The 14,764-nt window shown below is 38.9% G+C and overlaps 1 protein-coding gene and 1 long non-coding RNA gene across 3 annotated transcripts in view; one reads left to right on the forward strand and one right to left on the reverse strand.

Annotated features, from left to right (window-relative positions):
* Positions 1-14,764, reverse strand: part of opcml (opioid binding protein/cell adhesion molecule-like) — a 441,158-nt gene that overhangs the window by 177,624 nt on the left and 248,770 nt on the right. The gene's annotated exons all lie outside the window — the stretch shown is intronic.
* LOC113030238 (uncharacterized) lies at positions 7,040-8,487 on the forward strand. Its single transcript, XR_003273564.1, has 2 exons — positions 7,040-7,578; positions 8,009-8,487. It is a non-coding gene; the product is annotated as an uncharacterized LOC113030238 (long non-coding RNA).

Consider the following 14,764-nt stretch of genomic DNA (forward strand, 5'->3'; position numbering starts at 1 on the left):
TCTGTAGGGATCCCTATGATGTCATTGAGGTTTGTTTCATTAATATGGTCCTCTCACAAAGAACGATGACTTGTTTTAGTTCACCTACTTCCTGTATTTAATAGTGATGTGCAAAATGTTGTGGAAAAACCATGGAGCAGGCACGTATAGTGCATCTGCAGGTAAATGAACATCAAATCTCTAAGACAGACTGAAATCTGTATATTTATCACCTTTATGATAAAACCCATGTCAGCCATTGATTTATGGACTTTGTATTTTGAAGCCTCAACATTTGCTTTATTGCTGTTGCTATGTTGGAACCCTATTAGGATGAGGGCTCAGAATCTGGAGTCATGCACACTATTGTTTCATTTAGTGTGTATCCATAAGATTCGTACAGCAGATGCAAGTTGTGCCTTGAAAACAGGAAAGTCGTCTGCATGGAGGAGAACTGTAATAGCAGGCTTGTACAAAGTGAGGCTTTGTGCACTCGTTTTACTTCTGTCACCCTGTTTTGATGCAGAATTCACTTGAAATCAGGCAAGAACTGGACTTATTTTTTATAATGTGTTCTTGTGAATTGATTGTGTATCGCATATGTTTGATTTGACTTTCTGCAAGACAACAGTCCTCCACTGGCCAAAAAAGTTTTCCAAATACCTCCACGTGATCTAGCCTGGATTTAGAAAAGAATAGCAAAAAAAATCTGCACCTCCTGCTCCAGATGCAATTTGTGTTTCTGTGTTCAGAGGCAGCGGTGAGAGGGGAGACCTCGGATCATCCAGCTGGAGAGCCTGACCAGGAGGAGTCGAACATTAACTCAGCTCTTCCAGGGCACCCTGCAGACTCGGCTGTTGGCATCGACGAGGGATGACGTGAACGCCAAACTGCAGTCCATCACAGGTCAATTGCAGGTATGCGAGTCAGACCTTCTGAGGAGGGTTTCACTTTTCTCTCTTCTTTATAATTGACTCTTTTCTCTCTCTTTCAGCTCCTTGTCTCAGAGTGGGAGGGATTTGAAGCACAAAGGGAGGAACTTGTCATTTGGTTGGCTGATATGGATGTCCACCTGAGTGAGGTTGACCAGCTGACAGGAAACACCAGTGAAAAACTGCAGGTGTGGGCTTGTTTTGATATGACATATGTTTGATATGAAACATACGTCAGAGACATTATCCTAAACTGGACTAACAAAGGACCATGAGTACAACATGAAACGTACATTACATAGCGTAAGGCTGAAGTTCATTGATCATTGTAATCATAAACTTGTTGTTGAAATATTTTTACTGAACATGCAAACATCTGCTGATGAAATTGTGTTGATTTATTGGTCTGTTATGAAGCTATTGCTATTTCTAATGTGTTTATTTAGTATTAGTATTTAGTATTTATTTATTTATTGTCATTGTCAAGAACAATGAAATTGCGTTTGGGGCTTCCATACAACCCAAAAAAAAGAAGAAAATAATAAATACCCCTTAAAACCCAAGTGTACATATTTAACCCAGTGTGACTCCAATGCAATAAGACAATCCTTAGCAATAATGTTCGTAGAAATTCAGACAAAGACCTGAGAAACATGACAAAATACAACAATGCAACCCATTCAATATTATTGTACTGTGAGATATGATATCAGATATGATAGTTATCTATTTAAGAAAGAGGGGGGGGGGGGGGGGCAGGAGGGGGAAGAGAATAAAGATATGATGCACCAATGCAGACCAGTTCATTGCTATTAAGAAGTTGGATATGGTTATTGTCCGTGAGAGGGGGGCAGAGAGTTCAGGAGCCTCACAGCCTGTGGATACAGGCTGTTGGCCAGTCTGGATGTTCTGGCCTGTATAGACCTGTACCTTCTCCCTGAGGGCAGCAGATGGAAAAGGTGGCGCGCAGGGTGATGTTGGTCCCGCAGGATACTGTGCACCCTCCTCAGACAGCGAGTGGGGAAGATATTACTGATCTCTGGCAGACTTGTTCCAATAATTCTGCCAGCTTCTTTCACCACCCGCTGGAGTGCTTGCTGATCGGCCTTGGTGCAGCTGGGGAACCACACTAGAAATCCATACGTCAGAACGCTGCTGATGGCACAGTTGTAGAAGTTCAACATCAGAGATCTGGGAATGTGTGCGCTCCGCAGTCTCCTCAGGTAGTAGAGGCGCTGTTGGGCCTTCCGTGCAACTGAGGTGATATGGTTGCCCCAGGACAGGTCCTCGGTCACAGTTACCCCCAAGAATTTAAAACTGCTCACACTCTCCACCGCCTCACTGCCAATGAAGAGAGGCAGATGGTTGTTATGACCCCTCTTCCGGAAATCTACAATGATCTCCTTGGTCTTTTTGGTGTTTAAGACCAAGTTATTGTCGTGGCACCATGACTCTAGTTGTTGCACCTCTGTCCTATAGTTTGTCTCATCATTGTTGGATATAAGTCCGAGCACTGTAGTGTCATCGGCAAACTTAACAATGAGATTGGACGCGCAGGAGGAAATACAGTCATGGGTGAAGAGAGTGTATAGCAGAGGGCTCAGAACACACCCCTGAGGGGCACCGGTGTTGACCACAAGGGTGGAAGAGGTGTTCTTACCCACTCTGACACTCTGTCTACGGTTAGTGAGGAAGTCCACAATCCAGTTGCACAGAGAGGAGTTAAGTCCCAGTTGGTGGAGTTTGGGACGGAGTTTGTATGGCCGGATGGTATTAAAAGCCGAGCTGTAGTCTACAAAGAGGAGCCGTGCATAGGTGTTCCTGTGTTCCAAGTGCTTCAGTAATGTGTGCAGCACTGTGGCGATCGCATCCTCGGTTGACCGGTTCTCCCTGTATGCAAACTGGTGCGAGTCCAGGGATGGTGGAAAAGCAGCTCTGATGTGTTTAATGACCAGTCTCTCCAGGCATTTGGCGGGAATGGGGGTGAGTGCCACAGGTCTGAAATCGTTCAGACATGTGACATTTGACTGTTTTGGGATGGGAACGATGGTTGCTGCTTTGAAACAGGATGGTACCAGTGAACAGGACAGCGAGGTGTTATATATAGAGGTGAAGACGTCCGCCAGGTCCGCAGCACAGTCTTTTAGCACCCGGCCCAGCACTCCATCCGGCCCGGCCGCCTTCCTGGTGTTAATGCTCCGGAACACACGCCTCAGCTCATGAGTGCTCAGGACCGGAGCAGGGTCAGTTGAGGGGAGAGGGGACAGGACAGGGTCGGTGTTCTCCCTATCAAAACGGGCATAAAAGAGATTTAGATCCTCAGCCAGAGTAGAACTGTCGGCTGAGGGTGATGGTGTTCTTCTTTTGTAGTCCGTGATAGCCCTGATGCCCTCCCAGACCTGCCTTGGGTTTGTGTTGTTCTCAAACCTGGCCTCGATACGCCTCCTGTGCTGCTGCTTGGCAGTCTTGATGCCTCTTCTCAGGTTGGCCCTGGCAGCACTGTATGCCTCCTGGTCCCCGGATTTGAAAGCGTTGTTCCTTGTTCGAATAAGTTGTTGAACTCCGTGTGTCATCCAGGGTGGATTATTAGGGAACACACGGAATCGTTTCCAAGTTGTTACATTGTCCACACAGAAACAGATGTAGTCCAAGACAGTGGAGGTGTAACTGTCCAATGCGACACGATTGTCAGTGTCCTGCACCTTGAATACATCCCAGTCTGTGCAGTGGAAACAGTCCTGAAGCATCGGAATAGCATCCTGCGGCCATGTTCTCACGGTTTTGGTTGTAATCCCAGTGCTCTTGATCTTTTGTGTGTATATTGGGTGTAGCAGAAGGGAGAGATGGTCTGACAGACCCAGGTGGGGATAAGCCTGGGCTCTGTACGCATTCGCCATGTTGGTGTACACCTGGTCCAACGTTCTATCTCCTCTGGTAGCACGCTTCACATTACGGTGGAAATTGTGAAGTACAGATTTCAGGTCCGCGTGGTTAAAATCCCCAGCCGCAATAAAGACACTGTCCGGGTGTGCTACCAGGCTGTTATTGATGCTGCTGCTCAATTGTGCTAACGCTAGCTTAGCATTAGCATCTGGTGGAATGTAAACAGCGCAAATGGAAACGGCAGAAAATTCCCGAGGGAGATAGAATGGACGGCACTTTAACACCAACAGTTCTACCTCTGTACTGCACAGTCTTTCCGTTACCGTGACGTTCGTGCACCAAAGGTTGTTAATATAGATGCACAGCCCCCCGCCAGTCTTCTTACCCGAGTCCGCAGACCTGTCGGCTCGATAGGCGGTGCGGCCTGCTAGATCGATAGCCGCATCGGGAATGGCGCTGTCCAGCCAGGTTTTATCACTTTCTGATGTTTTATTAATTAAACAATACATGTATTATTTGTTGTGTTATCTGTATATATATATATATATATATATATATATATATATATATATATATATATATATATAGTATAGCAAATATGTTTAAATATTACTGTTTAAAACACTAATATGTGACATGTATTAGTAGTGATGTTGTGCTGAGGGTTAAAATGCCTTTTTGTCTTTTGGTAACTACAAAATGACAATAAACCATTAATATATGTCTATGCTGTGCTTGTATTTATTTTACCCTACTCAAATTCAATTTATGATGCATTTTATTTTGAAAGATTTAAAATGGTTTTTTAAAGAACCACTCAAAAAAAGGTTCTTTAAAATGGTTCTTTTAAAGAACCATTAGAAGGACCTTTTTAAAAATGATTCTTTAAAGAACCATTTTTAAAAAGGTTCTTTGAAAAATCATTAAAGGTGCCCCAAAGAACCATTTCTTGATGGTTCTTTGGAGCACCTTTAAAGGTTCTTCAATGAACCACTGAAAGAAATGGTTCTTCAAAGAACCATTGTTTGAAAGGTTCTTTGTGGCACCAAAAAAGGTTCTTCTATGGCATCAGAGAGAAAGAACCACTTTTGGTTCCAGTTAGCACCTTTATTTTTCTGAGTGCAGTTGTTTCCAGATAATAGTCACACACTTTTTAAGTTTGCTTTAACAGGTTTTTCATATGTTATTAAATATCATCCATGATAATTTCTTACTTTATAGCCATTTTATAATAAAAAATTCTCCCTTCCAAATAACCTAGTGGCAGGCAATGTTTATATTAATTTGTTGCTGTCCTTGCACCATGTGTCTCTACCTGTTCAGTAGTACCCAGACTCAGAAATAAATAAACTGAATGATTTAGTATTCAGTGTTAACAAGTAAAATGTAGTGATAGTCTGTTGTATATTGAAAATAAGAGATCCTAAATCCCAGCTGCTTTTCTGTTCCACTGCCATTATTCTATCTGTGTTAAAATGCTAAGCAGGAGTGACAGAGGCATCAATTTGTGTTCATTCCAATCATCCCAGCCACTGGAAACTCACATTTGGTCATCTTTCAATTAATTACCCAATGCCAATTTTAGACATTCCCCAAGCCACATGCCGGTGTAACCTTTACAAATGCTGTGTCCCAGTAATGGTTTATTACTCTGCTGGAGAAAATAAAATGAAACAGATGCAATAGTAATCTGATCTATATAAATCTTTGATATCAGATTATAATTTAAATAATGACACACAGAAACAGGGGAACTCACAATGTTGCAAACATTCAGTAACTGCCATTCAAGCTCAAACTGGAAAAAAATTGAAATCAAATAAATATGTACTGGCAAGTACATATTGTAAATATCTTCTGGTTTAGCTACATTTACACAATAAAACCTCATCCACTATTACATTTATTTTAATTCAACTTATGTGACTTTTATATGAAACCAACCTGGTGTTAGTAGCTTCAAGCTAATGTAAGCGTAATGTTATAGCATAAAGCGACTAATGCAATGATGAGGTTGTTAAATTAGTAAAAATACAGTAAATATATCCAACATGAATCATTTGTCATGGTCCTGGGTTGGTGACCCAGCGCTTTTAGTTCGTTATCATTTTCTTGATGATGATTGTTTAAGTTCTATGTGTTATATTCAGTCTGCCTCTGAGTCCGCGTCTGTATCTGTCTGTCTATGGTGTCACCCCATCTGTTTGTGAATCTGTCTGTTTAGTTCAATGTCTTGTCTGGTTCCATGTGTCTGAGTTTCCTGTTTTATTGTGAAGGTCTGTGTCATATGTGAGTGTGCTCAGTTTACGTTTCCCCTGTCCCGTCAGCTCAGATTCCTCCCAGCTGTGTTGCCATCCTGTCTCTCATCCCCTGATTACTGGTGTCTGTATTTAAGCCCTGTGTGTTCTTCTGCCTGTTGCCGGTTCGTCTGTGTTCCTCCGTGTCAGTCTGTGTTACTCGGTGTCCAGCTCGTCTCTCTGCCTCTCATCCCCTTTTGTATCATCTCAGGTTTGTCATTTAGCTTTCCCAGTTCAGGTCTTTAGTTTTGTCTTCCCTCTTGCCTGTTTGCCTTCTCACCCCTGTATAAATAAACTCACCGGCATCTTATCCACTGCCTGCATCTTGGGTCCTTCTAACTCCACACGGCTCGCCTCGGCAGCCGTGACATCATTTATCTTTTTGGTCTAAACATAATTAAGTCTCACGCCTTTCACTTGTTTTAGAAGGATGTTCAGTTTATCAAAATAACAGAAAATAGTTATGTTTTCTGTTGAAGCTCCACCCCCAAGGTGTGTTCTGCGAGGGAAAATTCACTGTGGCAGTCCGCCATTTTTTGTCTTCGCTTCGTTTACATTTGGCGCTGAGCTTTACTTTGTCGAGGTAAACTGAAAACTACATGTTTGAGAGGAAACGAAGAGAACATCCATTATATGGGGAAGTTTTTCTCATGAATTGCTGTTGAGCAACATAATGGAAAAAACAAGTAATTCCTTAAGTTAACTAACGATAATGCTAGCTTAAGCTGCGGGACAATATTATGTGCATTAGCTTTTTTTCAGTGTGTGCCCAATCACATTCGCTTGTTTTTTCTCAGTGAATACAGACTAACAAACTTGTGTCCATTTAGTTAACTGGTTGTACCTAAAATGTTTTAGTTAAACAGTTAAATAAGCTAGTTTGCCATGGGGTGGGCTGTGTGTGTGTGTGTGTGTGTGTGTGTGTGTGTGTGTGTGTGTGTGTGTGTGTGTGTGTGTGTGTGTGTGTGTGTGTGTTGGGGGGGGGTGAAGATTTGCATATGTTATGTCACATTCTGTAAGGTAAATTTTCTGGAAAGGTCAAATTAACAAATTTAACTAAGTATTAATGAAAGACCTTGATGTGTATATGACAATAATAGATGTAGTTTCTGGGTCATTTGGCAGAACTGCAAAATGGCCAGAAGGAGGCAACTGCTGTGGTTGCAAACAGGCTTTGGCTGGTATGGAAGTAAGGGCAACTATGGAACTGCTCAGCAACATGGGACCCATAGCTAATAAATAGTAATATGACAAAAAATAACAACTTTGTGTGGATGTAACCTTGTGAGATTTGAGATTTGACAGCATTTTTTGACAACTTCTCTTTTTAGATAAATGCAGAGTTTAAGCGTATTACCGCCATGCCACTGCAGTCCAGATTACTCTCGCAGATAGATGTGCTATCTGACAAACTAATAAAGGTCTTCAAAAGGCGAGGAGGACAAATAGGAAGAAGACTGCAGAACATTCTGGAGCCCACGGCCCAGGTAAGAAAAAAAATAATTTGTGTATACACTTTAGGGGAAATAATAATTTTAACAAAATGCTGCTTGTCACTCTATGCCAGGAGTATGTTGAAAATCACCGGGGATTTTCACAATTTACCATGGGTGCGTTTTTTTGTTTTTTTTTTTCTTTTACCTGCATTAGAACTATGTGTGGAGTTCATAGTTGAACACCTCTCTATGCTCTGACAGTATTCTGCTTCTTTGCATGGAGATTTCACTTCAGAAATGCATTACCTTTTTAAGCATTCTGAGGACTCAAATCGCATGCTGTAATGAATCCATTTTTGTTCACCTAATGTGTTAGTGTTAACATTTTTTGGAATAGTGACACAGATTAAAATAAGATTTGGTATAATGTTCTTTGACCAGTGTTCTGTTTAATTAGATTTTGGAATTCTGCATTTTCTAGGCCACAGATGAAGCCATTATCCAACGATCTAATAAGGAAACAACCATGGGAATTTACATCATAAAGTAAAGAGATGCCAATGGCAGTCCTGAGGACATCGGGATAGTCCTTGAAGGCCAGAGAGTCTGGCAGGATTTAGATTACTATACCCTAGCAGCTGCAATGCTGTTTGGACTAATGTACACTTTGAACCTCACCTACCCACTGGAAAAGTATACCTTCGAGGTATTATAGAAACTGGTTATGGAGCTCAAACGGAACAGCCTTTCAAAGAAGGCCCAGGTTTTCAGGACCAGACTGTACGATTGAACAGTTTTCCAGTTATGATGTGGGAACAACATGTTTACCTCTTCAAATACATCCTTTCTTTTAAGCCAGCACTGGTAAAGTTGCAGTACATAGTGAAACTTATTTTTCTGGCACTTTTCAACTTGGGGCCTTTATTACTGCAGTTTTCACTTTTCAAGCCATGGCTCTTTTAAAAAAAAAAATTCTAACTTTGAATGTCCATTTTTCTCAATGGAAATGGTGCCTTGCACCAATTTCACCAGTTTGCAATTTTTTTCCCAAGGTGCACCACTACAAACAGACATCGTGTAGTATTAGTGGTTGTGATGTTTAGTGATAGAAGCAAGCCAATACTAATCAGTTTAGGTCTCTTGGTTGTGTGCCTGTGGGTTATAATGTTATTTTAAGTCTCTTCTTTGTGTCATTTTAATAATTACACCCCTGTTGCCATATTACCTTATGGCTCTTACATTTAAAAAACTATTTTTTACATAAGCGCGATGTCATAAGGCCCCACAATGTTGAATTCAGGTTACAGCAGATAACTTTGAGGAATGTTGTGGAATGTTTTTCAAGAGATGCATTGTACAAATATGACTCATGTATATTTTGGAAGCCTGAATTGAAAGTCCATTGTTACAACTGTGTAGTATTTTCAAAAATACAGGTCATTTTTCAAAAATGTTTTGCTTATTTCTTTGATTGAGAGAAAGTGTACAGTGCATATGTCTGTGAAGGTTCTCAGTCATCCAGGTCATCGTAGTCAAAGGAGCTTGCAAAGAAAAGCGTCTGGACTTCTTCAAGCAACTTAAAGAAGTCCAGACGCTTTTCTTTGCAAGCTCCTTTGACTTTACAGTGCATACAGTAAGATCAGCCTTAATTTAGTTTTATTTATTGAACACTCAATTATATATTAGATTATATATTATATATTAGAAATTTGTTATAAAATAAAATAAGCTTACCATAAAATAATCTTGTCAATATAACACATAGAGTAGTCCAATACAATTAACACAAAAAGTTCATGTCTGATAAACAAGTGGTTTCTATAAATATTTGACCGGAATGAAAAACATAACAACAACATAAAAAAGTCATGTTCGTGTTACCAGAAAAATGTGTGCAGGTATAACATAAAAAACTAAAGTTAACCAAACATAACTTAATTTCGTGCAACCGCTTAGAATAATTTTTTATGTTTATCCCACTGATTATTTTTTTCAGTGTAGATACAGTCACCCAAAATTATAAGACCAGACTCACCAGCCTGTGCACTGCTTGGATTCACTACAAAAAAGCCTGTGACTCAGTGCCCCACACATGGATCTTGGAATGCCTAGAACTGTACAAGATCAACAGGACCTTAAGAGCTTTAAGGTCAGCATAAATCTCTGGAAGAATTTTGTGTATATATCATATTGAATGATTCTGTAAATCCGTTTTTAAAAGAAAATCTACATATTTGTAATTACAATTTTGCTTTTTATATGTATATATGCTTGTCATTACAGCAAGTGTGAACCTGCCTTGCCTTTATCTTTGTTTGCAGCAAGCACTCTCTTAACAAGACAGTTTATTTATCACACTTTGCTTGCCACAGTAGACTTTGCATAAACTTCTAGCCCAGCACGACAGCCGACAAGCAGAGGATTGACTTGTGGGTAGGGTGTAGGACTGAGATAAACTACCATATCTTCATTTCACTGTCAATGATGAGAAGCAGAAAGAACCTTTGACTGAAAACATACAGGTGTTGACAGATGATTATGGCGCTTCCTTAGTGAAAAAGGATTATTTGCCACATCACAGAACATCTAGAAGTGGTGAGACTTCTGCAAGATATTTGATTTGTCTAAACGGCTCACAAATACCTGTCAGTCACAACAACTGAGTGAAATCGCAGGTGGGCTAGAATGTGGTGAGACAGCTGGTGACACATTTCAGAACACATTGAGGGTTTGCACTCTGTTAGTTTGTGGATAATGAAAAGGGGGGGGAAACTATCCTTTTCAGCATCTACACGCAGCTGTTTTTAGATAATTATATAGTAAGATTATAGTCTGCTGGGAGAACTGGACATCAGAGGAGCTCAGTTCACAGTGTGACATAAAGAATTCTACAAAAATGCAATAATTTAAAAGACAAGAAGATGAAATGTAATAACATTTCTCCTTTTTTTTCTAGTCAATATCTGCCACCCAGATTTAGCATGCTGTGTACCTTTCTCAGGTGTTACATTATACTGCAGCACACCCAACATTTTTAAAAACATTTTCTCCTTCATATTTTTGAGGTCATTGTTACTTTTACCACTGCGGTCTACAGTTCTGATCCTGGGAGGAATCTCAGTATTCTCATTCTCAGAGATCAGAAAGAGAAGAATGTGGGACATGTGACTTTGATTCACTTTCACAACTAAGACTTGCCTTTGTTTGGCCTATTTTCTTGTACAAGGATTTTGCTCAGTGCTAAATTTGGTTGAAAAATTATTTTAAGCTGTCATGTGGCCATTTATTTAGGGATTATATTTACAGGTCCTGAAATCACAAAAAAACATAACCTGTAATGATAATGATACTGCATTTCTCTCTCTCATTCATAAGCTTTCTGCATGTTCCAATGGAAAGAAAAAACAAATGCAGGAACAAAAAGTGTACATGTGACGTGAATCTTTATTACACGTTCTGCTATTGTTTCGTCATTGTAAGTCAATGATGAGGCACATACTTGTGTTACTGTCAGGATCCTATCCTTTGTTTTGAGTTTTATGTTTTGTTTAATGTTGTATTCTTTACTTAGTTGTTCTTTGTTCTTTAGAGTTTAATATTAGCTACCTTTAGCTCCTGTTTTGTTTTCCATGACTTTATTTTGACCTGAGATTGTGCTTTCTTAATTTGTAATAATAGTTAACAAGAAAAAACCTTTAAGTGGATTAATGATAAGTCTCCATTTATTACATTAATTGCCCCCCCCCCGTTTCATTACTTTCTGTTTTATTTTGCTAGTCTCTTGTTTCATGTGTGTTGAATATAAATTTGCTTTTCTGATTTTATAATCATTTTTAGACAAAGTCAAGTTCTGTAAAACAAGTATCTGTTAAGCTGTTTACTTACCTATCTAGAACTGGTTTTAAATATCACTCTGTGTCTGAACTGGGGTTTTTTTTGTTGCTTTTTATCCTTTCTTTTTCTCTTAGCTGTTTCATCAAAACATTAAAACTTAATCAAAAGATAATAGCAATCACAGCAACTATAGATAAAAATCAGAAGTCAATATACATCTATCCATTCTCTGTTGCTTATCCTTTTTCAGGGTCAGATGTAGACAGAATGCCATCTTCTTTACTTCAACCGTCATCTCCTTCATTGAAATCAAAATATGCAAAAAAAAACAAAAACTAATTTACTCCCCAGATTAGACATGTGACTCTCCCATCTCCAGACAGGTGACAACAACAGCAGCTCATTATAAGCTTGCATTATGCCAACTAATGTGAGGTTTCTGGAAACCTAAGTCATGAGGTCATGAGGTGCATGAATACCTATGGGGCATGAGTCTGAGTCTAACAATGTTAGATCCACTTGAAATAAACTTTCATTAAGATTGGCTAACAGAGACTAACGCAGGTAAAATTTCAAATAATAACAATAAGAATACAAATAAATAATGATAATTTAACAAAATACTAAATTATAAACCATCTTATTCTCCCATGTATTGAAGGTGACGTTATAAGTCAGTTAACTCACACAATTGGCATTTTTGTCAGCTTTCCTTCATGCCTTCAAAGAGATAACATTTTATTAATAATGAAAACAAAGCACAGTTTTACCACTGATCTACTGTACAGTGCTCTTCCTCTCACACCACTGATTTATCTGCAGCAGCTGTGCTACTTTTATTTTTTATTACTCATTTATGGTCTGTGTGTCAGCTGCAGGGGAGGGGTGGAATGGCAGGTTCAGGGGGCAGTGCCAGGGGAGGCTGGTCAGGACACATCTGGCAGTAATTGTGTGATTTTGCCTCTTCTATTTCAGTAGACACCAGGACCTATGTGCTGAGCTGTAAGCAGGAATCAGGAGCCTGGCTTAAAAGCCAGAAAGCGTCAGGCTACAAGAATTATCGCTTGCGTGTGCACTGAGTGTAAAGAGTCGAATCACTTTGGGTGACTTTGGGTCCTTCATCCTCCACCCTCTTTATATTTTTCTGATAGTAGGTTATACTTCATTTGTAAAGTCAGCCACTCAGTTATATTAGCGTGATTGGTCAGATATTGTCAATGCCACCCCTTACATATGAAAAACCCTGGGTTAACTGAGAAATTTGTTCTACTACCAGTCCTGACCACTTACCTGCTGCACTGAACCAGAGTTAGCGTAAGGCTAATTTCCACCTGAAGTCTGTTGCGTGCATAAAATAGCAAAAATGTTTGAGAAAAAGTAAATTGCAAAGCGAACAAACAATATCAATACACTCATAAGCGCGACACAAGGAAAAAACAGACATCAGTTTATATTAGTCTGAGTCTTTCGCCAAATATTTCAGTCTGTTTTTAAAGCTGGTCAAAGAGCTGGAGTTCTTAATGGCATCAGGCAGGGCATTCCATTGAGCTGAAGCTTTCAGTGAGAATGAGTGCCAAAAAGGTACAGTATCATCTTTAGTTAAAGATATCCTTTTAGATTTTATAGATTCTCCTGGGTAAAAGTTAATCAAATGAAGTGGCAGGAGGTATGACAGACAATTTAAAATCTTAAACAACAAATATGCATTGGAAAATAATTATAAATTTGATACCTGCATTAACACTGTCACCTGGATTAGGAATATTTCTAATTTCTAATTACTGATTAGTTCCTTTAACACTATCCCTAACCCTAAGTGTCAGGGATAAAATTCAGTATAAAATATCAGATATATGTCAGGAGTAGTGTCGTGGATGAGAGAAGGAGGACCCAAATGCTGGACTCACAGGTAGGTAGGTGAAGGTGGGCGTTTATTGCCGATGGAGTGAACAAACAGAACCGAGGTAGGAAATGGCTGGCTGGACGGCTGACTGAATGAACAAAAGACTAACTGGATGGCTGGCTGACTGAACGCAGGCGGAAACGACAACATAACATCACACGAACATCAATGACACAACAAGGGCTGAAGGGAAGAGAGGGCTTAAATACATAGACTGATGAGGATGATAATGAGAGACCGGTGAGTACACCGCTGAAAATAATCTGGCTAATGACACGAGACGAGCTGACACAGGAAAAGCAGGAAGTGAGAACATGGAAGTGGCAAAATAAACTGAACATGAACAAAACTGAAAACACTGGGTCACTGACCCAGGAACTCTGACAATATAAAATGTTTTCATGTCTAAAGATTAATACACATCATACACATAATACACATTTATTTTATACTAAATTTGGGTTTTCAGTTTAGTTTCAGTTAGTTTTAGGATTTATGAAATACATAAGAGCTTTTACCGTACAATACTCTGAAGACAGTTGAATCATAGTCAAGTTCAAATTTGAACTATATAAATTGAAAGATTTTCTTTAAAATATAAAATATTGTTCTGTTTTTTTATTTTATCTTATTATTCTCATTTATTAAATAAATTTTTCACACTTTAGTTTTTAGCTCAGTTTTAGTTGACTAGAATAACCTTGATTAACACTAAGCCATTTCAAATCATTCATATTTGTACATTTGTGTAGTACTGAAAGACACATTTAATATCAGTCCAGTTGAAGATTATAATTTTATGTAGTAACTTCTCTTCCCTCACTCCCTTCGACAGACAGATTTGCACAAAGGTTTAACAAGACACAGACCTCAATCAGACAGTGGGCCAACATCAGTAATGAAAGCTGCACCAAGAGTGTGATGTTTAAAGTACAGTATTCATTTATTCAGTCCCTCTTTTCTTTCCTTTAATCTGCTTTGAGCTAAGATATATTTCACATTTCAGACATTTCAAAATTTGGCATATTTGTATTCTTTGTGATAACAAAGCAGCAATCAGTACAACAATACAGCAAGCTCTCATGAGGTTTTTGTTTGCTTGTTGTTGTTAAATGTCACAGTCTTTCTGTAAAACCTTAATGTATGAATATGTATTTTACTATAAATCAAAACACAAAACTCGTATATTGTCCTTTAATAAATACATGATATTCTGCACCTACAGTGTATTTTAAGGTTTAATCTTTTTTGTGCCATGTTTAATATATATAAAATATTACTAAATGTTATTTCTGTACTAAATCAATGTTTCAGTATTGAAACATTTGTGGTATAGGTTATAGTATGGGATTGTCATGATGCTTGAATTTCAAACTAAATACCAACACCCAGGAAAGTCCTTAATACCCTACACCTTTTTTGATACCATAAGTAAAATTTTGAGAAGTAATGGTGAACAAGTAATTTGAAAAAATAAGTTGCTAATTTTTTTTAATAAAC

Source organism: Astatotilapia calliptera, chromosome 10, assembly GCF_900246225.1.
Source record: "Astatotilapia calliptera chromosome 10, fAstCal1.2, whole genome shotgun sequence".
NCBI lineage: Eukaryota > Metazoa > Chordata > Actinopteri > Cichliformes > Cichlidae > Astatotilapia > Astatotilapia calliptera.